Source organism: Lynx rufus, unplaced genomic scaffold (assembly GCF_022079265.1).
Source record: "Lynx rufus isolate CCGP_SWC_20201006 ecotype Redwood Valley unplaced genomic scaffold, mLynRuf1.p SCAF_3, whole genome shotgun sequence".
NCBI lineage: Eukaryota > Metazoa > Chordata > Mammalia > Carnivora > Felidae > Lynx > Lynx rufus.
In genome coordinates, this window is record NW_025814845.1 from 123,366,961 (window position 1) to 123,392,077 (window position 25,117).

Consider the following 25,117-nt stretch of genomic DNA (forward strand, 5'->3'; position numbering starts at 1 on the left):
GGTTGACATATGCCTTCTTACATTCTTAACCCATTAGCCCTGGTTTTAATCTCTGGGCCCAGTACAAGGTGAATATCTCTTTCACATGATGGTTTTTTAGAATCGGTTTTTTAGAATTGGCAAGTTGCATGACTTCGCTTTGAATTTCCCACTTTCCTGGTCACATTGTGCTGTGGTTTATACTAAGAAATACATATTTAGTCTTCATCCACAGTTCCTGGCTCCCAGTTCCCAGAACCCTTGGAATTTCCTGAGCCATAAGAGCAATGGGAGCATCTTTGTTATATTTGATCTCTTGTCTTCAGTTCCTGAATTGCTTCAGGTGAAATGGATGTCTTGTTATTCATGAAAAGCTTTCTCTACTAGGACTGGATTTATGTAACCAAGGTGCCTTTTGAAAAGTACGTAAGGATGGGGGGCTGGTTGCCAGAGAACCAACAGTGAATAGAGGATTGAAACTTTCAGTCCTACCCCTGATTTGGCTGGGAGAAGAGAGGCTAGAGGTCAAATCAGTTGCTGGTGGCTGGTGATTTAATCAGTGGTGCCTATGTAATGAAGTCTTCATAATGAACCCCAAAGCAGAGGGTTTCCAAGCACTTCCAGTTTGGGGAACCAGAAGGGTTCCCACATTCCATGGTGCTGGATCCCAGACTCTATGAGGACAGAAACTCTCTTCATGTGGCACCTCACCCTATGTGTCTCTTCATCTGGATGTTGATTTATATCCTTTAATATTCTTTGTAATAAACCAGTTATCTAGTGATTAAACCGGTTTACTGAGTTCTGTGAACTGCTCTAGCAAATAAATTGAATCCAAGGAGTGGGTCATGAGAACCTCTGATTTATAGCCAGTCAGAAGCCCATGTAACAATCTGGTCTTACAGTTGGTATCTGAAGCAGAGGGGGGTGGGGATGAGAGGGTTGAGGGACAGTCTTGTGGGACTAAGCCCTTAACCTGTGCGATCTGATGCCATCTCTGGCTGGATATTGTCAGAATTGAGTTGAGTTGCCCTAATGTGGTCTGGTCAGTAAGGTGTGCAGTTGGGATCAACATCTTCCTCGTTCTAGGTGTAGGATGTGTTAATTCTACTTGAAATGTTCTCAGTTTGCCAGTCATGACGTGTGTGTCCTCACTCTGGCCTTCCTGTACACATTGACTTTACTCACCACTGTGGCTGAGGCATATGTTCTCATACTATACTTGTGTGGCTGCTTTTTATACAGACAGGTTCAAGAACTTCCCAGATAGTTTTTTCTTTGGAATCTTGTATTGCTGGTCTGTTTGTTTCCAACCTGCTGAAAAATGCTTGGGCATACTTCTTGCACAGGAAATTGTTCAGTATCTCTCCAGTTTTGTGTCCTGTATGAAGACAACAAATACTGAGTTAGAGCTCTGAGGCATAACACTAGAAGTATTTCTCTAGATTTATAGTGGTGGATCTCAACTCCCAGGGGACATTTGGCGATGTGTGGAAACATTTTTGATTGTTAGAACTGAGTGGGGTTGGTATGGGTATCTACCGGGTAGAGGCCAGAGGTACTGCTAACCATGCATAGGATGGTGCCTCCAACAAGAATCAGACCCAAAATGTCAAGGGTGCTGAGGTTGAGAAGTCCTTGTCCAGATTAATGTGGTTGTCGGAAACAGTGTCTGGTGAGTATGATATTTTTAATTTTGCTAATCAGACTTACTACATTAGCACATAAGACAGTGATTCTCAAAGGGTCAACCGGGGGTCCCTTGAGGCCCTTTTTGGGGTCTCTGAGGTCAGAGCTCTTTTTATGATGATTGCCTTTTCCACTCATTCTTTTACAGAGTGGAATGGAGTAGAGTGGAGTTTTCCAGAGGTGACGTGACATCTAATACGGAAACAGGTTGAATGCAGTAGCAGATATGAGAATCTAGCTGCCTTTTTTTTTACATCTGACATTAAAGAGAGTTTTGGGGCATGTGGGTGGCTCAGTCAGTTAAGCATCTGACTCTTGATTTTGGCTCAGGTCATGATGTCACGGTTCGTGAGTTCACAGTTTGTCTGGCTCTGTGCTGACAGCATGGAGACTGTTTAGGATTCTCTCTCCCTCTCTCTCTCTAAATAAAGAAATAAACTTTAAAAAAGAGATTTTCCAAATGGAAAACAATACAATTTCTCTTACTAAATTATTTTCTATTAGAAAAGTTATTTTTTCATAAAACATGTTAATATGTAATTGGCATATTATTTTAATCAACTAATAATGCATGTAAAAATCAAAAGAATTTTTTTAATGTTTAGTTTTGAGAGACAGAGAAAAAATGAGAATGAGTGGGGGAGGGGCAGCGAGAGAGGGAGACAACAGAATCTGAAGCAGGCTCCAGGCTCTGAGCTGTTAGCACAGATTCCGACGTGGAATCCATGAACTGTGAGATCATGACCTGAGCTGAGGTTGGACACTTAACCAACTGAGCCACCCAGGCGCCCCTAAAATTTCTCATAAATTTTATTTTTTATTTCTAATACTAAGAATGTCAATAGACATAAAAGTTCTTTGGGATCCTAGTAATTTTTGTAGTATAAAGAGATCCTGAGATGATGAATTTTAAGAACTTCTGACTAGGCGACATTTCTTCATTGTATATGCAAGGATATTGTATCGAGTGACAGTTTTAAAGACCTCGTTAGAATCTAAATATACAGAGTGTTTATGTTTCCCAACCTGAATAGAAATTAATTGGCAGGTTCCTAGTTAACCTGTGGTAATTTCTAGTGATCCCTTGTCTGCTTCTCCAAGTGATCACCATTCCTTTAGTAGTAAATCTGAGTGCACTTTGGGATCTCCATTTGTCAGAAGGATTTCCTCTGCTTCAGTTCCTTTGCTTCATTCATGGATACTATGTTTTTGTTTTGTTGTGGAGTTAAGAAATTTTGAAAATATCTTTGGCCTTGTGAGAAGGCTTTCCTTTCAGGACCTCAAATGATGGAAGCATACATTACTTTATGTGGAATATTTTGAAGTCTCCTTTCATGAAACCTAAGTCTGGTATTCAGATAAGGGACAGTGCTATTCCTTGGAGAGAATGTGTGGCTCACCTCCTGAACTTTTTAAAATTTTTGAAATTCTATTTCATGTGGCTAACCAATTCAAAATGTCATAGATGTCTGCAATTTGGTGTTGGTCATATGGATATGTTTTTTAGATACATTGCCCTTTGCTCTTTCATTCTACCATGAAGGTAGAGGGAGATAAAGACCTGCCCAGATGAAGTGTAGGAGGATATTAGTGATTGAAGGGTGCATTGACTTATGGGAGTGATGGTGTTTGAGATGCTAGACATCATGTGGTCTGGTGCAACCAGACCGCATTTAGCTGGATCAGGAAACAGGCCTATAATGGTGTTGCTTTCCCAAGGTCATGTTATATTTAATAGCAAGGAACATTATCACTTAACTTTATGACCTTGCGGCCCTTTACTAGTAATATGATTGTACACAAGTTATTTAATCTCTTTAGGCATCTCTGTTTCCTCATCTATATCATTGAAATAAAAATAGCAACTTTGTAGGGTTATTGATATTAATTTACACAATAGCCTTTCTTTTGAAAAATTTCAGATCCACAGAAAGGTTGCAACATGATGCAATAAACATTTGTATTTCCTGTCCCCATACAGTGTAATTACATTATTATTATTATTATTATTATTATTGCTGTTGAACCATTTGAGATGAAGTTTGATTTCTTTATGACCCCTTTCATTTCTAAAAACTTCAGTATGTGTCTTCCAAAAACAAGGAAAAATTCAGGAAGTTTGAAACTGACACTATATACAACAGAAAGTGAATTTAGAATAATAGTCATAAAATTAATCGCTGGGCTGGAAAACAGCATACAGGACAGCAGAGAATCTCTTGCTACAGACATCAGGGGACTAATGAACAGGCACGAGGAGCTGAAAAACGCTTTAAAGGAAATGGAAAACAAAATGCAAACCACCACAGCTCGGATGGAAGAGGCAGAGGAGAGAATAGGTGAACTAGAAGATAAAGTTATGGAAAAAGAGGAAGCTGAGAAAAAGAGAGATAAAAAAATCCAGGAGTATGAGGGGAAAATTAGAGAACTAAGTGATACACTAAAAAGAAATAATTTACGCATAATTGGTATCCCAGAGGAGGAAGAGAGAGGGAAAGGTGCTGAAGGGGTACTTGAAGAAATCATAGCTGAGAACTTCCCTGAACTGGGGAAGGAAAAAGGCATTGAAATCCAAGAGGCACAGAGAACTCCCTTCAGACGTAACTTGAATCGATCTTCTGCACGACATATCATAGTGAAACTGGCAAAATACAAGGATAAAGAGAAAATTCTGAAAGCAGCAAGGGGTAAACGTGCCCTCACATATAAAGGGAGACCTATAAGACTCGTGACTGATCTCTCTTTTGAAACTTGGCAGGCCAGAAAGAATTGGCACGAGATTTTCAGGGTGCTAGACAGCAAAAATATGCAGCCAAGAATCCTTTATCCAGCAAGTCTGTCATTTAGAATAGAAGGAGAGATAAAGGTCTTCCCAAACAAACAAAAACTGAAGGAATTTGTCACCACTAAACCAGCCCTACAAGAGATCCTAAGGGGGACCCTGTGAGACAAAGTACCAGAGACATCACTACAAGCATAAAACATACAGACATCACAATGACTCTAAACCCGTATCTTTCTATAATAACACTGAATGTAAATGGATTAAATGCGCCAACCAAAAGACAGAGGGTATCAGAATGGATAAAAAAACAAGACCCATCTATTTGCTGTCTACAAGAGACTCATTTTAGACCTGAGGACACCTTTAGATTCAGAGTGAGGGGATGGAGAACTATTTATCATGCTACTGGAAGCCAGAAGAAAGCTGGAGTAGCCATACTTATATCAGACAAACTAGACTTTAAATTAAAGGCTGTAACAAGAGATGAAGAAGGACATTATATAATAGTTACAGGGTCTATCCATCAGGAAGAGCTAACAATTATAAATGTCTATGCGCCGAATACCGGAGCCCCCAAATATATAAAACAATTACTCATAAACATAAGCAACCTTATTGATAAGAATGTGGTAATTGCTGGGGACTTTAACACCCCACTTACAGAAATGGATAGATCATCTAGACACACGGTCAATAAAGAAACAAGGGCCCTGAATGAGACACTGGATCAGATGGACTTGACAGATCTATTTAGAACTCTGCATCCCAAAGCAACAGAATATACTTTCTTCTCGAGTGCACATGGAACATTCTCCAAGATAGATCATATACTGGGTCACAAATCAGCCCTTCATAAGTTTACAAGAATTGAAATTATACCATGCATACTTTCAGACCACAATGCTATGAAGCTTGAAGTCAACCACAGGAAAAAGTCTGGAAAACCTCCAAAAGCATGGAGGTTAAAGAACACCCTACTCACGAATGAGTGGGTCAACCAGGCAATTAGAGAAGAAATCAAAAAATATATGGAAACAAACGAAAATGAAAATACAACAATCCAAACGCTTTGGGACGCAGCGAAGGCAGTCCTGAGAGGAAAATACATCGCAATCCAGGCCTATCTCAAGAAACAAGAAAAATCCCAAATACAAAATCTAACAGCACACCTAAAGGAAATAGAAGCAGAACAGCAAAGGCAGCCTAAACCCAGCAGAAGAAGAGAAATAATAAAGATCAGAGCAGAAATAAACAATATAGAATCTAAAAAAACTGTAGAGCAGATCAACGAAACCAAGAGTTGGTTTTTTGAAAAAATAAACAAAATTGACAAACCTCTAGCCAGGCTTCTCAAAAAGAAAAGGGAGATGACCCAAATAGATAAAATCATGAATGAAAATGGAATTATTACAACCAATCCCTCAGAGATACAAACAATTATCAGGGAATACTATGAAAAATTATATGCCAACAAATTGGACAACCTGGAAGAAATGGACAAATTCCTGAACACCCACACTCTTCCAAAACTCAATCAGGAGGAAATAGAAAGCTTGAACAGACCCATAACCAGCGAAGAAATTGAATCGGTTATCAAAAATCTCCCAACAAATAAGAGTCCAGGACCAGATGGCTTCCCAGGGGAGTTCTACCAGACGTTTAAAGCAGAGATAATACCTATCCTTCTCAAGCTATTCCAAGAAATAGAAAGGGAAGGAAAACTTCCAGACTCATTCTATGAAGCCAGTATTACTTTGATTCCTAAACCAGACAGAGACCCAGTAAAAAAAGAGAACTACAGGCCAATATCCCTGATGAATATGGATGCCAAAATTCTCAATAAGATACTAGCAAATCGAATTCAACAGCATATAAAAAGAATTATTCACCATGATCAAGTGGGATTCATTCCTGGGATGCAGGGCTGGTTCAACATTCGCAAATCAATCAACGTGATACATCACATTAACAAAAAAAAAGAGAAGAACCATATGATCCTGTCAATCGATGCAGAAAAGGCCTTTGATAAAATCCAGCACCCTTTCTTAATAAAAACCCTTGAGAAAGTCGGGATAGAAGGAACATACTTAAAGATCATAAAAGCCATTTATCAAAAGCCCACAGCTAACATCATCCTCAACGGGGAAAAACTGAGAGCTTTTTCCCTGAGATCAGGAACACGACAGGGATGCCCACTCTCACCGTTGTTATTTAACATAGTGCTGGAAGTTCTAGCATCAGCAATCAGACAACAAAAGGAAATCAAAGGCATCAAAATTGGCAAAGATGAAGTCAAGCTTTCGCTTTTTGCAGATGACATGATATTATACATGGAAAATCCGATAGACTCCACCAAAAGTCTGCTAGAACTGATACATGAATTCAGCAAAGTTGCAGGATACAAAATCAATGTACAGAAATCAGTTGCATTCTTATACACTAACAATGAAGCAACAGAAAGACAAATAAAGAAACTGATCCCATTCACAATTGCACCAAAAAGCATAAAATACCTAGGAATAAATCTAACCAAAGATGTAAAGGATCTGTATGCTGAAAACTATAGAAAGCTTATGAAGGTAATTGAAGAAGATTTAAAGAAATGGAAAGACATTCCCTGCTCATGGATTGGAAAAATAAATATTGTCAAAATGTCAATACTACCCAAAGCTATCTACACATTCAATGCAATCCCAATCAAAATTGCACCAGCATTCTTCTCGAAACTAGAACAAGCAATTCTAAAATTCATATGGAACCACAAAAGGCCCCGAATAGCCAAAGGAATTTTGAAGAAGAAGACCAAAGCAGGAGGCATCACAATCCCAGACTTCAGCCTCTACTACAAAGCTGTCATCATCAAGACAGCATGGTATTGGCACAAAAACAGACACACAGACCAATGGAATAGAATAGAAACCCCAGAACTAGACCCACAAACATATGGCCAACTCATCTTTGACAAAGCAGGAAAGAACATCCAATGGAAAAAAGACAGCCTCTTTAACAAATGGTGCTGGGAGAACTGGACAGCAACATGCAGAAGGTTGAAACTAGACCACTTTCTCACACCATTTACAAAAATAAACTCAAAATGGATAAAGGACCTAAATGTGAGACAGGAAACCATCAGAACCTTAGAGGAGAAAGCAGGAAAAGACCTCTCTGACCTCAGCCGTAGCAATCTCTTACTCGACACATCCCCAAAGGCAAGGGAATTAAAAGCAAAAGTGAATTACTGGGACCTTATGAAGATAAAAAGCTTCTGCACAGCAAAGGAAACAACCAACAAAACTAAAAGACAACCAACGGAATGGGAAAAGATATTTGCAAATGACATATCGGACAAAGGGCTAGTATCTAAAATCTATAAAGAGCTCACCAAACTCCACACCCGAAAAACAAATAACCCAGTGAAGAAATGGGCAGAAAACATGAATAGACACTTCTCTAAAGAAGACATCCAGATGGCCAACAGGCACATGAAAAGATGTTCAGCGTCGCTCCTTATCAGGGAAATACAAATCAAAACCACACTCAGGTATCACCTCACGCCAGTCAGAGTGGCCAAAATGAACAAATCAGGAGACTATAGATGCTGGAGAGGATGTGGAGAAACGGGAACCCTCTTGCACTGTTGGTGGGAATGCAAATTGGTGCAGCCGCTCTGGAAAACAGTGTGGAGGTTCCTCAGAAAATTAAAAATAGACCTACCCTATGACCCAGCAATAGCACTGCTAGGAATCTACCCAAGGGATACAGGAGTACTGATGCATAGGGGCACTTGTACCCCAATGTTCATAGCAGCACTCTCAACAATAGCCAAATTATGGAAAGAGCCTAAATGTCCATCAACTGATGAATGGATAAAGAAATTGTGGTTTATATACACAATGGAATACTACGTGGCAATGAGAAAAAATGAAATATGGCCTTTTGTAGCAACGTGGATGGAACTGGAGAGTGTGATGCTAAGTGAAATAAGCCATACAGAGAAAGACAGATACCATATGGTTTCACTCTTATGTGGATCCTGAGAAACTCAACAGGAACCCATGGGGGAGGGGAAGGGAGAAAAAAAAAAGACGTTAGAGTGGGAGAGAGCCAAAGCATAAGAGACTGTTAAAAACTGAGAACAAACTGAGGGTTGATGGGGGGTGGGAGGGAGGGGCGGGTGGGTGATGGGTAGTGAGGAGGGCACCTTTTGGGATGAGCACTGGGTGTTGTATGGAAACCAATTTGTCAATAAACTTCATAAAAAAAAAAAAAAAGAAACTGACACTATATTGTTATTTAATGTATTGTGACACTAAGGGTGACCCACAGTCCAACACATTGACACTAACTGGGAATTTGTTAGAAATGAGAATTTGGGGCCCTATTCCAGGCCTACTGAATCAGAATATGCACTTATTTATTTAATGTTTTATTTATTTAGAAGCACACTATGAAAATTAATTTTATTTGCTCAAGGATTCATATTGCAAGCACCAAACAAAGCATGGGCTTCGATTCTGTGAGCCCAGATTCACATATTTAGGAGGATGAAAGCAAACTGTGATCCCTATATATGGATGAAAAAACTAAAGGCTCACCGTACATCATGTTGTAGTTTAAAATTTTTAGAATCCAGAAGTCACAGGTCTTTTAGGTCTTTCTGGATGTCCCACAAAGTATCTGCACTTTTCTTGAGCTGAGCAACCTCATCATCCTTCACCTTCTGGTTGATAACACTGGTTAATCCCTGAGTGTTCAGGATGCATGGAAGGCTCAGGAAGACTTCATTCTCAATGCCATACAGTCCCTTCACCATTGACACTGGATGAATCCTGGATAGATTTTTCAACATGGATTCAATAAGATCAGCCACACTTAGTCCTGCAGCCCAGTTGGTATATCCTTTTAGCTTGATGACTTTGTAGGCACTTTCAGCCACCATCTTATGCACTTCCTTCCAGTTTTCACTGTCATTGGCTATTCCCATTTCTGGATTCAGTTCCTGGAGAGAAACATCTGCCACATTCACTCCCTCCACACAGCCACACTTGAGTCACCATGTTCTCCCAAAATCCATCCATGGCAGTTGCTGGGATGAGCGCCAAGTTTTTCAGCCATAAGATAGTGAAATCTGGCAGAGTCCAGATTACACCCACTTCCAATCACACAGCACTTGGGCAGTCCACTTAACTTCCAGGTAACGTGTAAGAATATTCACTGGGTTGGAGACCACAATTATGATACAATCAGGACTGTACTTGACTATCTGAGGAATAATGAATTTGAAGACATTAACATTCCTCTGCACCAGGTTGAGCTGGCTCTCCCCCTCCTCCTGGCGGACTCCTGCAGTTATCACCACAATGTTAGAATTGGCTGTCACAGAGTAATCTTTATCTGCCACAATTTTAGGTGTCTCAAGAAATCAGCTCCCATGTTGCAGACCCTTCGTTTGTCCTTTGCATTTATCTTCCAAAACATCCAAGGGCAAGTTCACCAGCCAGAGACTGTCCTAGAATGCTGATGACACATGCCATACCAACTTGTCCAACACCCACTTGAGTGATCTTACTGTTTGGGATGGTTGCCTCTTCTTCTGCGACTGGTGCAATCAGTTTTTCCTTATGAATTGCCATTGTGCCCAGAGAGAAATGGCTGTTAAGAGCCATGCGAAGAAGACAGTGTCAGCTGCCCAGAATCTGTATTTAAGAAGACCCCTGATTTGTATGTGTATGAATATTTGAGAAGCACTGGACTGAGCAATCCATATTCATACTTAATTAGTTGTTACATGATAGCTTTTTTTTTTTCTTTTTAAGTAATCTCTGGGTCCAACATGGGGCTTGAACTCATGATCCTGAGATCAAAAGTCACATGCTCTACCAACCGAGCCAGCTAGGTGCCCCCAGGATACCTTTTGTGGAAATATTTTCATCCATGCAGGATCCAGTCCAGTGTATTGAATTGTGTTTAAGAATTGGCATGTCTCCTTAGTTTCCTTTAATTTAGAATATTTCCTCAGTCTCTGTCTTTCATGATACTAGTACTTTTGAAGAGTATAGACCAGTTGTTTTGTTTTGATTTTTAAATTTTAATTCTATATAGTTAACATACAGTGTTCTCTTAGTTTTGGTGTACAATATAGCGATACAACATTTCTACGTATTAGTCAGAATTCATCACGGTAAGTGTATTCTTTAATCCCTGTCACCTATTTTACTTATCCGCCAACCACCTGCCCTCTGGTAACCATTAGTTAGTTCTGTCTATAGTTCAGAGTCTGTTTTTTGGTTTGTCTCTATTTTTTGTTGTTGTTGTTGTTCATTTGTTGCTTAAATTCCACATACGAGTGAAATCCTATAGTATTTGTCTTTCTCTGACTTATTTCACTTAGCATTATACCCTCTAGATCCATTCATGTTCTTTTTTATGGCTGAATAATACTCCATTTTGCATTTATATATCACCTCTTTATTCATTCATCTACCGATGGACACTTGGGCTGCTGCTGTAATTTGGCTACTATATATAATGCTGCAGTCAACATAGGGGTGCATAAACTTTTTCAAATTAGTGTTTTTGTATTCTTTGGGCAAATACCCCCAGTAATGGGATTACTGGATCATATGGTAGCTCTATTTTTAGCTTTTTTATAAACCTTCTTACTGTTTTCCACAGTGGCTGCACCGGTTTGCATTCCTACCAGGATACATATTTAGAAAAATAATGCTATTGCCAGTGTCAGAGAAATTACTGCCTGTGCTCCCTTCTAGGATTTTTATGTTTTCATGTCTCACATTTAGATCTTTATTTTGAGTTTGTTTCTGTGTATGGTATAAGAAAGTGGTCCAGTTTCATTCTTTTGCATGTAATTGTCCAGTTTTCCCAACACTATGTGTTGAAGAGCCTTTTTCCCATTGCATATTGCCTCTTTTGTTGAAGATTAATTGTCTGTATAATCATGTGAGTATTTCTGGGTTATCTGTTCCATTGATCTATGTGCCTAGGTTTGTGGCAGTACCATAATGTTTTGATCACTACAGCTCTGTAGTATATCTTGATATCTGGGATTGCCACACCTCCAGTTTTGTTCTCCCTTTTCAAGATTGCTTTGGCTGTTTGGAGTCTTTTTTGGGTTCCATACAAATTTTAGGATTATTCTAGTTCTGTGAAAAATGCTGTTGATATTTTGATGCAGATTGCATTAAATGTGTAAATTGCTTTGGATAATACGTTTAAAAAATATTTGTTCTTCCAATCCACAGACATGGATATTTTTTCCATTTGTGTTGTCTTCAATTTCTTTCATCAATGTTTTGTAGTTTTCAGAGTGCAGGTCTTTCACCTCTTTGGTTGGGTTTTATCCCTAAGTATTTTATAATTTTTGGTGTAATTCTAAATGAGATTGTTTTCCTAATTTCTCCTTTTGCTGCTTCATTATTAGTGTATAAAAATGCAGTGGATGGATTTCTGTGTATTGATTTTGTATCCTGTGACTTTACTGAATTCATTTATCAGTTATAGTAGTTTTTTGGTGGAGTCTTTTGGGTTTTCTATATATAGTATATCATTTGCAAGTAGTGAAAATTTTCATCCTTTCTTACTAATTTGGATGCCTGTTACTTCTTTTTGTTGTCTGGTTGGTGTGGCTAGAATTTCCAGTACTATCTTGAATAAAAATAGTAGGGGTGGACATCCTTGTCTTGTTCCCAATCTTAGGGGAAAAGGTCTCAGTTTTTCACCATTGAGGATGATGTTAGCGGTGGGTTTTTCATATGTGGCCTTTATTCTGAGATATGTTCCCTCTAAACCAATTTTTTTTGTAAAGGATTTTATCATGAATGGATGTTGTCCTTTGCCAAATGCTTTTTCTGCATTTATGGAAATGATACTATGGTTTTTATCCTTTATCTTGTTGATGTATTATGTGGATTGATTTGTGAATATTGAAGTACACTTACATCCTAGATATAAATCCCACTTGATCGTGGTGATTGATTGTGTGTATGTGTGTGTATGTGTGTGTGAATGATTTTTTAAAATGTATTGTTGGATTTGGTATACTAATATTTTGTTGAGGATTTTTGCATCTGTGTTCATCAGAGATATTGGTCTGTAGTTCTCTTTTTTTGGTAGTATCTTTATCTGGTTTTAGTATCATGGTAATGCTGGCCTCATAGAAAGAATTTGGAAGATTTCCTCCTTCTATTTTTTGGAATAATTTGAGAACAATAGGCATTAACTTTTATTTAAATGTTTGATGGCATTCACCTGTGAAGGTATCTGGTTCTGGACTTTTATTTGTTGGAAGTTTTTCTTTTTCTTTTCTTTTTTTTTTTTTTTTTACTGTTTATTTACTTATTTTTGAGAGAATGCTCACAAACAGGGGAGGGGCAGAGAGAGAGAGAATCCACGCAGGCTATGTGCTATCAGTACAGAGCCTGATGTGGGGCTTGAACTCATGAACTGTGAGGTCATGACCTGAGCTAAAATCAAGAGCCAGACCCTTAGCTGACTGAGCCACCTAGGTGCCCCTTGTTGGAAGTTTTTTGATTACTGATTCGGTTTCATTTCTGGTAATTAGTATTCAGTCTGTTCAAATTTTCTTCTTCCTGATTTAGTTTTGGGATGCTATATGTTTCTAGGAATTTGTCCACTCCTTCTAGGTTGTTCAATTTGTTGGCATATAATTTTTCATAATATTCTTTTATAATCCTTTGTATTTCTGAGTGTCAGGTTTTTATTTCTCCTCTTTCATTTCTGATTTTGTTTATTTGAATCCTCTCTCTCTGTTTCTTTTTATGAATCTAGCGAAAGGTTTATCAGTTGTGTTGATCTTTTCAAAGAACCAGCTTCTGGTTTCATTGATCTGTTCTTTTTTTTTTTTTTTTTTTTTAGTTTTTATTTTGTTTATTTTTGCTCTAGTCTTTATTACTTCCTTCCTACTGTTGGTTTGTGGTTTTGTTTGTTCTTTTTCTAGTTCCTTTAAGTGTAAGATTAGGTTGTTTGAGATTTTTCTTGCTTCTTGACGTAGGCCTGTATTGCTACAAACCTCCCTCTTTAACAGCTTTTGCTGTATTCCAAAGATGTTGGAGTGTTGTGTTTTCATTTTCATTTGTCTCCATGTATTATTTGATTTCCTCTTTGATTTCTTGGTTGACTTACTCATTGTTTAGTAGCATGTTATTTAACCTCCATGTGTTTTTTTTTTTTTTTTCTAAATTTTTTCTTGTGGTTTATTTCTAGTTTCACAGCATTGTGATCAGAAAAGATGCACAGTCTAAGTTCAGTCTTTGTGACTTTGTTGAGATTTGTTTTGTGGCCTAATATGTGATCTGATCTGTAGAATGGTCCATGTGCATTTGAAAAGAATGTGTATTCTGCTACTTTAGGACTGAATATTCTGAATATATCTGTCAGATACATGGGGTCCAATGTGTTGTTCAAAGATACTGTTTCCTTGTTGATTTTCTGTCTGGTCTATCTATCCATTCATGTAAATGAGGTGTTAAAGTCCCTACTACTATTGTATTACTATTTATTATTTCCTTTATGTTTGTTATTAGCTGCCTTATAAACTTGGGTGCTCCCATTTTGAGTGCATAAATATTTACAATTGTTACATCTTGTTGGATTGTTCCCTTTATGTTATATAGTGTCCTTTTTTGTCCCTTGTTACAGTATTTGTTTTAAAGGCTCTTTTGTCCAATATAAGTATTGCTATCTCAGCATTCTTTTCCACCTCCATTTGCATGATAAATGCTTTTCCATCCCTTCACTTTCAATCTGCCTGTGTTGTTAGGTCTGAAATGAGTCTGTTGTAGGCAGTATATAGATGGGTCTTGCTTTTTTGTTTATTCTATCACTCTGTCTTTTGATTAGAACATTTAGTCCATTTACATTCAAAGTAATTATTGATAGGTATTTGTAGCCATTTTGTCACTTGCTCAATGGTTGTTTTTATTGTTCTTTTCTGTTACTTTGTTCTCTTGCACTCTTTCATGGTTTGTTGATTTTCTTTAGTGATATATTTGGATTCCTTTGTCTTTAGTGTTTGCGTATCTATTACTGGTTTTTTATTTGTGGTTTTGATTAGGTTTGCATATAACATCTTGTGCATATAGCATTCTATATTAAGCATTCTATATTCTATATTAAGCATTCTATCTTGTGCATATAAGCATTCATGGTTGCTTAAGTTTGAACCCATTCTTCACTCTTCTTTCCCCCCCATGTTTTAGGTATATGGTGTCATACTTTACATCCTTTTATTCTGTGAATCCCTTGACTGAATTTTTGTGGATATATTTATTTTTACTGCTTTGTGCATCCTACTTTTCACACTCCTACTTAGGGTGTTTCCTTTCTACTCAAAAAGTCTCCTTGAACATTTCTTTTAGGGCTTGTTTAGTGGTCATAAATTCCTTTAAATTTTTTTGCCTGGGAAACTCTCTATCCTTCTATTCTGAATGATAGCCTTTCTGGATACAGAATTCTTGGTTGCAAGTTTTTTCCTTTTAGCACTTTGAATATATTATGGTACTCCCTTCTGACCTGAAGAGTTCCTGCTGGAAAATCAGCTGATAGCCTTATTGGCTTTCCCTTGTATGTAACTGTTTCTTTTCTCTTGCTGCTTTAAAAATTCTCTCTATATCAGCACTTTTTGCCATTTTAATTACTGTGTGTCTTGGTGTCAACCTCCTTGGGTTGATTTTGTTGGGGGGCTCTCTGTGCCTCCTGGATCTGGATTTCTGTTTCCTTCACCAGATTTGGGATTTTTCAACTATTATTTCTTCAAATAAGTTTTCTGTCCCCTTTTACTTTCTTCTCTTTCCAGGGTCCCTATTATATGAATGCTATTAACCTTGATGTTGTCACTGAGTTCCCTTAGTCTGTTTTCGTTTTTTATTATTATTTTTCCTCTCTCCTGTTAGGTGGATTGCTTTCCATCACTCTGTCCTCCAGGTCGCTGATCTGTTCTTCTGCTTCCTCTAGTCTACTATTTATTCCCTATACTGTATTTTTTAATTTCAGTTATTGAGTTCTTCATCTCTGATTGGTTGTTTTATGTTTGTCTCTTTGTTGAGGGTTTCACTGAAGTCTTCTACTCTTTTCTCAAGTCCAGTGAGTATCTTTATTGCTATTACTTTAAATTCTCTATTGGATATTTTCCTTAGGTCTCCATTTTCCTTAGATCTCTTGCTGTGATTTTCCTGTTCTTTCACTTGGAACATATTCCTTTGTGTCCTCATTTTGTCTAATTCTCTGTGTGTATTTAGTCAAGTCAGTTATGTCTACTATTGTTGAAAGTAATGGCCTATGAATGAGAGGTCCTGTAGTGCCCTGAAATGCAATGTCTGCTATTCACCAGGACCTGGCGCTTCATGAGTGCATCCTATGTGTGTTGTTTGTGACCTACTATTGTGGCTGATTTGCCTTTGTTCAATACAGTCATCCCCGTTGTGGACAGGGTTTTGTACCTGTGTTGTTAGTGGGCCAGTCTGAGGCTGCCTTGGGCTTGAGTTGAGTCAGCCCATGCACTTTCCAGAGATACAGTACCACCAAACTACAGGGCACCTTCCCTGAGTTGTCCCCTGTGAAGCTGTTGTTGGTGGACGTATCCTGCAGTTAGATGTAATGTCTGCCCCTAGCCCACTACTCAGGCCACAGTTAGAGTAGTGTATGTAGTAATCTTCCCCTCTCCCTGGGCAGGGGTCGCTTTGGAGTGGTGTTGGCCACTGTCAGGGCTGATTGCCCAGTGCCAGGCTTATATGGCACCACTTTGGATGGGCTCTGGCCCAGGGTTTATTGGAGGGGGCAGGGCTGCAGGATGATATGGGGGCAGGGTGCACAATGGCAGCAAGGTCCACATTGGTGCACAGTGGGAGAAGGCCTGTAGCAGCTTGGGAAAATTCCTGCTGAGGCCAGCCGGGTTGTGGGGGAGTATATCCACAGAAGTGCACTGGGCAGAGGTGCTTTTAGCAAGCTAGGTGGAGAATGTTGGCCCTGTGCTGGTTCCAGCAAGTGTCTGTATACCTGGACTGGGAAGCAGGGAGGGTATGCCAGTAGCTCTTTTGTTCTTGGAGATGTCTCCCAAAGATCTCTTCCCTTTGCAGCACTTGCTCTGAGATTAGTAAATACATTTCTTTCATGTATACGCCTGGTGTTCTTCAAAATGCTGCTTCTATGCTGTATCGCAGCAGGGCTGTTTGTTGTGCTAAGGCTGGGAACTCAGTTTCCTCACCCTCCACCTCCCAGAGCTGAGCCCACCAATTTTTAAAGTTCCAGATGCTAAGCCCCACCAATTGTAAGAACTTGTGAAGCCAGGCCCTTTCAAAGCCAAATGTTACAGCGATTCCTTTTCCCAGTGTGTGTTCCCCATGCCTGGGGTACCTGGTGTGGTGGGGTCTAGTCCTCTAACCTCTCCATGCCCATCATGTCTCTTCCTCTTGTGGACAGTCCTGTGGGTCCATTTGATTCCCGACCGTGTCTCTGCCTTTCCTACCCTTTTCAATGTGGCTTCTTCCCTACATTTAGCTGTGAAGTCTGTTCTGCCAGTCTTTGGGTCATTTTCTGGTTTATTTGCCCTCATGTGGGTCTTTTTGAGTTGAGTTGTCTGTGAGATGGGGTGGACTTAGGATCCTACTACTCCACCATCTTCCCTGGAAGTCTAGACCAGTTGTTTTATAAAATGATCTTTAATTTTAATCTTTCTTCATGGTTATATTCAGGTTATGTATTTTGGGGAGGTAAATGATCTTGATTATTCTAAGCAAACCAGCTGGGACATTTGAATGGCTACGGGCTGGGATCATCTGGAGGCTTTGTACTTACATCTGGTGCCTGGGTTAGGGTGACTCAGAGGCAAGGCTCTTCTGAGACGAGTGAGCAGAATCTCCTACACAAGCTTCTTCACATAGCTTGGGCTTCCTTACACAGCATGACAGCCTAGGGGAGTGTTCTGTCCATGAGGGCAGACATGGTAGGACCTTTTATAATCTAGTATCCACATTCCTCTAGCATCACTAATGCATATGCTGTTGGTTGGCAAGGTCAGGAGCCTGCCCAGATTCAAGGGGAAGAGACATAGATGGAAGAGTGTCCATGAATTTGTGGTTGTATTTTAAAACTGCCAGAAGTGATGATTGCCAGATTTCTTAATTGTAAAAATAGCTTTTTTTCCCTCTTTGTCATTAATGGTGATCCATTAGGAGATAGCCTGAGAATATTTAAGAATCCTGTTCCACAGTAGACTTTTATCCTTTAGTGATAGTATTCATTGATGACTCCTCTACATTTATGATTTGGAATTTAAATTACATAAAAATCGTAAACATAATACACTCATTCCGAGTAAATAAACATATAATGATGACAGACAGTGTTGGATTCTTGAATAATCTTGTGACAAAGATAAGCTTGCATGACCCGATTTGACAAGTACTAAACATTTTATGCGGATATAAGTAACAAGCACTTGATTATTAGAATGTCAACAGAAATACACATGAAGAGGTTCTGTTCTCTGTATGTCGTTCTGTTGCTGTTTTATCCTATTCCTTCTTTCCAATCAAAGGAATGCACTTAAGGCATTTGTGTCAAAACTGGTGGTAAGAGAAGTGAGATCAATTGAGGCAGATCTTCTCCTTTGCACTTCAAACGTAGCTATAATAACTGAGAGTTAGCAAGTTCCAAACGGATGTGTAATTCAGAAATATAAGCATTAACCTTTTGAGCCTCACCTTTGAAGGTGCAAGAACTAGGTAAAGATTATGCTTTTATCGTATTTAAGTCTTATTCAAATGAATTGTGCAGTGCATATTGAAGGAGATGGTGTTTGTAGCCAGCATGTGTGACTTCCACAGAGATTTGAATTGGCAGGTGAAGGTCTAAACATTGAGCTGCTTGGAATATTCCTAAAGTTATACATGAATAATTTCTAAATTGCTAATTAGAAACGTTTAATTAGGAGGTGAAATCTTGCTGTATCCCAGTGTGTTTAGAAATCGAATCTTGCCCAAAACTTATTCCTAACAGATGTCTGTGCCAGAGGTCACCACCTCTCATGTGTAACTATGGACTGAATACTGGCAAGTTATAGGAGACTGTGGTCTATATATTTTTACAATCTTATATTAACTTCTTTAAAATGAGATAAATGTGGAGCGCCTGGGTGGTTCAGTCAGTTGAGCATCCGACTCTTGATTGCTGCTCAGATCACTATCCCAGGGTCGTGGGATTGGCCTTGCATCTGGCTCCATGCTGGGCATGGAGTCTGCCTGGGATTCTTTCTCTCTCTCTCCCTGCCTCCCTCCCTCTCCTTCTCCCTCCCCCTCCCCCTCCCCCTCCCCCTCCCCCTCCCCCTCTCCCTCTCCCTCCCTCTCCCTCCCCCTCCCTCCCTCTCCCTCTCCCTCCCTCCCTCCCTCCCTCCCTCTCCCTCTCCCTCTCCCTCCCTCTCCCTCTCCCTCCCTCTCCCTCTCCCTCTCCCTCTCCCTCTCCCTCTCCCTCCCTCCCTCTCCCTCCCCCTCCCTCCCTCCCTCCCTCTCCCTCTCCCTCTCCCTCTCCCTCTCCCTCTCCCTCTCCCTCCCTCTCCCTCTCCCTCTCCCTCTCCCTCTCCCTCTCCCTCTCCCTCTCCCTCCCTCTCCCTCTCCCTCCCTCCCTCTCCCTCCCCCTCCCTCCCTCCCTCCCTCTCCCTCTCCCTCTCCCTCTCCCTCTCCCTCTCCCTCCCTCTCCCTCTCCCTCTCCCTCCCTCCCTCTCCCTCTCCCTCCCCCTCTCCCTCTCCCTCTCCCTCTCCCTCCCTCCCTCTCCCTCCCCCTCCCTCCCTCTCCCTCTCCCTCCCTCCCTCCCTCCCTCTCCCTCTCCCTCCCTCCCTCCCTCCCTCTCCCTCTCCCTCTCCCTCTCCCTCCCTCTCCCTCTCCCTCTCCCTCCCTCCCTCTCCCTCCCCCTCCCTCCCTCTCCCTCCCCCTCCCTCCCTCCCTCCCTCTCCCTCTCCCTCTCCCTCCCTCTCCCTCTACCTCTCCCTCCCTCCCTCTCCCTCTCCCTCCCCCTCTCCCTCCCTCCCTCCCTCTCCCTCTCCCTCCCCCTCTCCCTCCCTCCCTCCCTCTCCCTCTCCCTCCCTCCCTCTCCCTCTCCCTCTCCCTCCCTCTCCCTCTCCCTCCCTCTCCCTCTCCCTCCCTCTCCCTCTCCCTCTCCCTCTCCCTCCCTCTCTCCCTCTCCCTCCTTCTCTCCCCCATTTGTACGCTCTTTCTCTCTCCAAAATAATAAAATAAAATAAAATGAGACAAATGTTACATGGAAAAAAAAAAAAACTCTGAAGGATAGTCATTAAAATTTTAACAGAAATGTTCCTGTGTGTGGGATGATGGATGGTTTTTATCTTCTTTAAAGAGGTTTTTTTTCCCTTGAGTTTACCGGAACTTCTACAAGGACTGTAATGTGTTAGTTATCACTTTTGTAACATGAATAAATTATACAATTGACCTTTGCACAATATGAGTTTCAACTGTGCAGTTCCACTTACACATGGTTTTGTTTTTTTTAAGATACAGTATGGTATTTCCCTTATGATTTTCTTAGTAACATTTACTTTAGCTCACTTTATTCTAAGAATACAATGTATAATACATATGACACACAAAATATTTGTTGATCAACTGTTATCAGTAAGACTTCTGGTCAATACTAGGCTATTAGTAGTTAAAGGTTTTGGAAAGTCAAAAGTTCTATGTGGATTTTTGATTGCATGGGAGAAGGGAGATCAGTACCCTGACCCCTACATTATTACCAAACTATTCCTATAAAATTTAAAGCTGTTGATTAACAAAAAAAATTTTTTTGATATCTATTTATTTTTTGAGAGCGAGAGAGAGAGAGAGAGAGAGAGAGCGCGCGCGCACGCGGGGGAGGGGCAGAGAGGGAGACACAGAATCCGAAGCAGGCTCCAGGCTCTGAGCTGTCAGCACAGAGCCCCACATGGGTTGTGAAACCCACAAGCTGTGAGATCATGACCTGAGCCGAAGTCTGTGCTTAACTGACTGAGCCACCCAGGCACCCCTAAAGCTATTGATTTAATGTGAAGGCTGGTAAATATCCCCTGCCGCCCCACCATGGAGCTTCTCATAAAGAATTACCATTGACCACCTTCAAAGCATGGTTTTGCTTAGACAATTTTTTTTACTTTTTTTTTTTTTTTTTTTGAGAGAGAGCAAGTAAGCAGAGGGAGGGGCAGAGAGAGAGAGAGGGAGAGAGACTCCCAAGCAGGCTCCACACTGTCAGTGCAGAGCCCCACATGGGCCTCAACCTCATGATTGTGAGATTATTACCTGAGCCGAAATCAAGAGTTAGATGTTGGATGCTTAACCCACTGAGCCACCCAGGTGCCCCTAGGCATTTCATTTTTATGAGCATTAAAATGGAGGAAAAAAAGTGTGTTGCACTATTTCTTAAATATGTAGGCCATACCTGGGGCCTCTTAGAGAATTTCCTCTTAGAGAATAAATAGATCCATGGCTTATTCTTTCTTTCTAGGGAAATGGTCATTGTGGCCTACTAAACGAGGAGGGGTCATAGCTTGTATTCCAAAAGAAAAATGTCATTCACCTTGAAATGTTCATAAAATGATGAGTCAGTGAGTTCTGAATATGTTTACTTATATTGGGTATAAAGTTTCACAGGTAACATTCGGGGAGGGTCCTGCTTTTTGTCATGGCTAGAGCTAGTCCTGTGTTGGGGAGGTCTCTCCTTGTGGATCCCCAGGCCTTTGGGGACTGCAAATGGTAGGCTTCTTGTGTTCCGATCCTCTGTACTACTGTCAGGACAAAGTGATTTTTTTTTTAAATTTTTGTTTTAATGTTTGTTTATTTTTGAGAGGAAGAGAGAGCATAAGTGGGGGGAGGGGCAGAGAGAGAGGGAGACACAAAATCTGAAGCAGGCTCCAAGGCTCTGAGCTGTCAGCACAGAGCCCGACCCGGGGCTTGAACCCACGAACCGTGGGATCACGACCTGAGCTAAAGTTGGACACTTAAGCAACTGAGCCATCCATGCACCCCAGGACCAAGTGATTTCTAAGGGAATGAAAAGTTTTGGAAAGAAAAAGGGTGAAAAAGAACAAAAAAATTGGAAGAAGTTCTACACCGAAATTGGAGGAGGAGTTAATTTTATTCTGGGCTTTTATACTGTAATGTAACTTTTTGTATGTGAGCAAAAGACAAATTGAAAAAAAAAATTCTAGGTAGGCATTGGGTTTTTATTAAGAATATTTGTAGACATTTGGGTTTTGAAAGTCAAAGTTACAGCTGTGTTTGGGAAAATGTATTCTTCTGACTTCAGAAGGTTGTATGCTTGTGTTTCCCAAATGTTTGCAGGTGCAAACTGATACAACTGCACCTGGAGTGTTTTAAAGGGTTTGCAAACCAGAAAACACAGCATTTTATAACTGGGAATGTATGTTCACACCGTGACTGTAAGAGCAGTGTAGTTTCAGCTTAATCAGGAGTTTACCTTATGAATTGGTTAGAGAGAAAGCTATTTAGTGAGCCTGTGAACCTTTACTTAATGCCATCTGCTTACTGATGTATCAGAGTTGTTAATTATTATTATTACCTCTGTCAGTTTTTGTTGAACACTGGAAATACCAGGGCACTGATGTTGCATACACAGTTAATGCCACTGAAAATACACATGGTTTAGGGTAGGTAGTTCTGGGGTGTGTTTCATTATATACTGTTTGGTAGATAAAAGTTGTCATTTACTAAAATCTTGAAGTAATAAAAACCAAAGTTAATTATGTATTACTCTATGTATGTTTTACAGCACATGGAGTGCTGAAGAAATTAATGCGGTATATGCCGTTAGGAGTTGGGAAGATGTCTGAAAATGTCTCTAGAAATTAAAGCTAAAAGCTTGGAAAGGAAGAAAAACATGAACCCTAGCAGTCTGATAAATTCCAAAAAGTATACTTTTTGCTTTGCTTTATTTTTTTGGGGGGGGAGGGGTGGGTTATGGCAGGGAGGGAGTTTGTAAAGCAACATTGAAGTTTTTCAAAGAGCTCATGGTAAGTCAGGGCCATAGTGAAAGCCTGAGCCTGTAGGATGAATAGGCTGGGACTGAGAACGTCTCCTGCCTTCCTTTTCCCATCCCATTTTTCCTGGCTGCCCTTCTCAGTGTCTGCTGTGACATAATGGAAGGAGCCTCATGCTGATGGGTAGCAGGAGGACTCTGAACAAAACCTTGTAGCAGGGTCCAATGTCAGCCTCACAGATCTAAGTGTTGAGGTTTGCATCAGATAATGCATATGAAAGCACTTCGAGGAGTTGCAGCTATTAAGCAAAATCTCCCCTGATGAGGAGGCACATGCATAAAGAATAGTGTTTGGAAAGAAAGGTTCAGAGCCAGCCAGATGGGAAATAGCAGTTGGCGTTGAGGCCTTGGTCTGGGAATAAAGCTTGAGTTTACCACTAACTAGTGGTATAAATATGAGCAAATCTTTAACCACAGGGGCCTTGGTTTGTTCAACTGTGAGAAAAGGGCTTGGCCTAAGTGATAGGTAGGATACTTTTCGCTCTGAGAGTCTGAGTTTTAATGAACCAGAACAAACATGAAGCCTTAGAATATTTCCAGCGTCTAGACGGAACCTAACTGGTATTTCACTGTCAGTCCCTATTATCGATTCTAGTTAAATTTTCTGTAATAGACCCATATTTAGTCATGGGGTAGAGCTGATTCGAAGACAGACAGCTGGAAAGTTTTCAGAGTTCTTTTGTACTGTTCACACAGTAGCTGAATTCTAAAGTTATGTTACAGATGGAAGGTTCATGCTACCTTGGTGCCAACTTAGAGTCATATAACCTTAAGGTGATGAGTGTTTGTCTAAGCACACTATAGACTCTGGAGCTGAAAGGAATATTTGGCTATTTCGTAGCTAAATATTGTGGAAAGAAGATTGGAAATTTTATTTTTGTCCCTCCTTGTATGTTAAATGTTCACTAAGGGGAGTAGGCATTGGTTTCCAACCATCTTCTGGCTAAATCTCTTTGTGTTTATGGATAGTATAGTTATGTGAGCTAGGCGACCATCAAAGAGGACAGAGTATGAATGGGGCTTAATGTGATTGGGTAACATTGGAGACAGGGCAACACACTGACTAACACATCCACACTAGAATCAGGAAATCTGGGTTTAAATCTTCGTAGGTCATCCAGTTGGTCATAGGAATATGTCAGGTATATTTCAACTACCCAATAGTTGCAACTATTATTATTCAAGATGATGGGAGTATGCACACATATTAGTAATCTCCCTATCACAGTAAAGACCAGTGGATTCTCCTGTAGAAACATGTAAAAAAAATTATCTCATCCCCCTTAATTTCCTTTAACCATATTATTTGTTTACTTAGTTGAATCAAATGCTGAAGGTTTGAGTTGGGTATTAAAGCAAAATTTTCAGAGACCGTTTTTATTTCCTGTTATCTACAAAGCATTTCTGGCAGAAGTGGCCCAATCATTTCCGTATGTGGCCCCTGGTAGCAGAGCACGAAGGACTCTGGGAGGTATTTATATGTATGGCTGAGTCCCACAGGCATAAATGTGAGTCTGGTGAGTCTGTTGAGTCTGCACAATCTGTGACTTAACAGTGGTGCCAGACTTGTGTTTGTGCTAACACTTAGTAGATCTGAATAAGCACTTATCTACCTGACATATCTATGTGTGGAGTTTTGTGTTTTGTCTTTGTCTTGTCTGGTTTGAGTTTTTCTTTGTTGTAAAATACGTAGGTGCAGTGAAGACACTTTCTACCCTGAAACAAATGTTTTGAGTAGACTTGATCTTTTAGTATTGTTGAAGATGAGTTCATCTGCCCTACAACAAAGGTAATAAGATGCTAGGGAAGTTAGGAGAGTCAAGAGACTTTGGAAAGAGACCTGGGCAGCAAAGGAATTTGCATCCATGCAGTGGTTCTAGAATTGGGAAGTCAGTATTATAGTCGAAGATGACACACATCTTGGCCATAATAGAACAAGATAAGTAAATTTGTAACTTCTAGAATCAGATGGCCAGGAAACAGGACAAAATTGTAAAGTAAACAGTTTATTGTTTCCTCCTCTCCTAAACTTAAAAAGAATATTAAAAAAAAAAAAAGTTATTTCTGGTGTTTCAGAGAGAACCATAAGAACATAGCTTTGTAGCTTAAAAAACAAACAAAAGGGGGCGCCTGGGTGGCGCAGTCGGTTAAGCGTCCGACTTCAGCCAGGTCACGATCTCGCGGTCCGTGAGTTCGAGCCCCGCGTCAGGCTCTGGGCTGATGGCTCGGAGCCTGGAGCCTGTTTCCGATTCTGTGTCTCCCTCTCTCTCTGCCCCTCCCCCGTTCATGCTCTGTCTCTCTCTGTCTCAAAAATAAATAAAAACGTTGAAAAAAAAATTAAAAAAAAAAAAACAAAAAAAACAAACAAAAGTAATTGGGAACTTGAGTCTTGTGCATTGGCAAATAAGGTAGATGCATATACAAAGTGATGTGTTCGTGAAACATCTAGGAAGTCATGGCACAATGATGGTGAGTCTTACATAGAGAATCTCTTATAAAGATAATCTGAAATTATACAGATAATCTCCAGTTTTACTCTTTTTAAACAGATATAGAACATTATAGTTGGTGATTTTTTCCCCCTAACG

The 25,117-nt window shown here is 40.2% G+C and overlaps 1 protein-coding gene and 1 pseudogene across 5 annotated transcripts in view; one reads left to right on the forward strand and one right to left on the reverse strand.

Annotated features, from left to right (window-relative positions):
• Positions 1-25,117, forward strand: part of ARHGAP10 (Rho GTPase activating protein 10) — a 331,593-nt gene that overhangs the window by 247,680 nt on the left and 58,796 nt on the right. The gene's annotated exons all lie outside the window — the stretch shown is intronic.
• Positions 9,090-10,086, reverse strand: LOC124520565 (L-lactate dehydrogenase B chain-like; annotated as a pseudogene).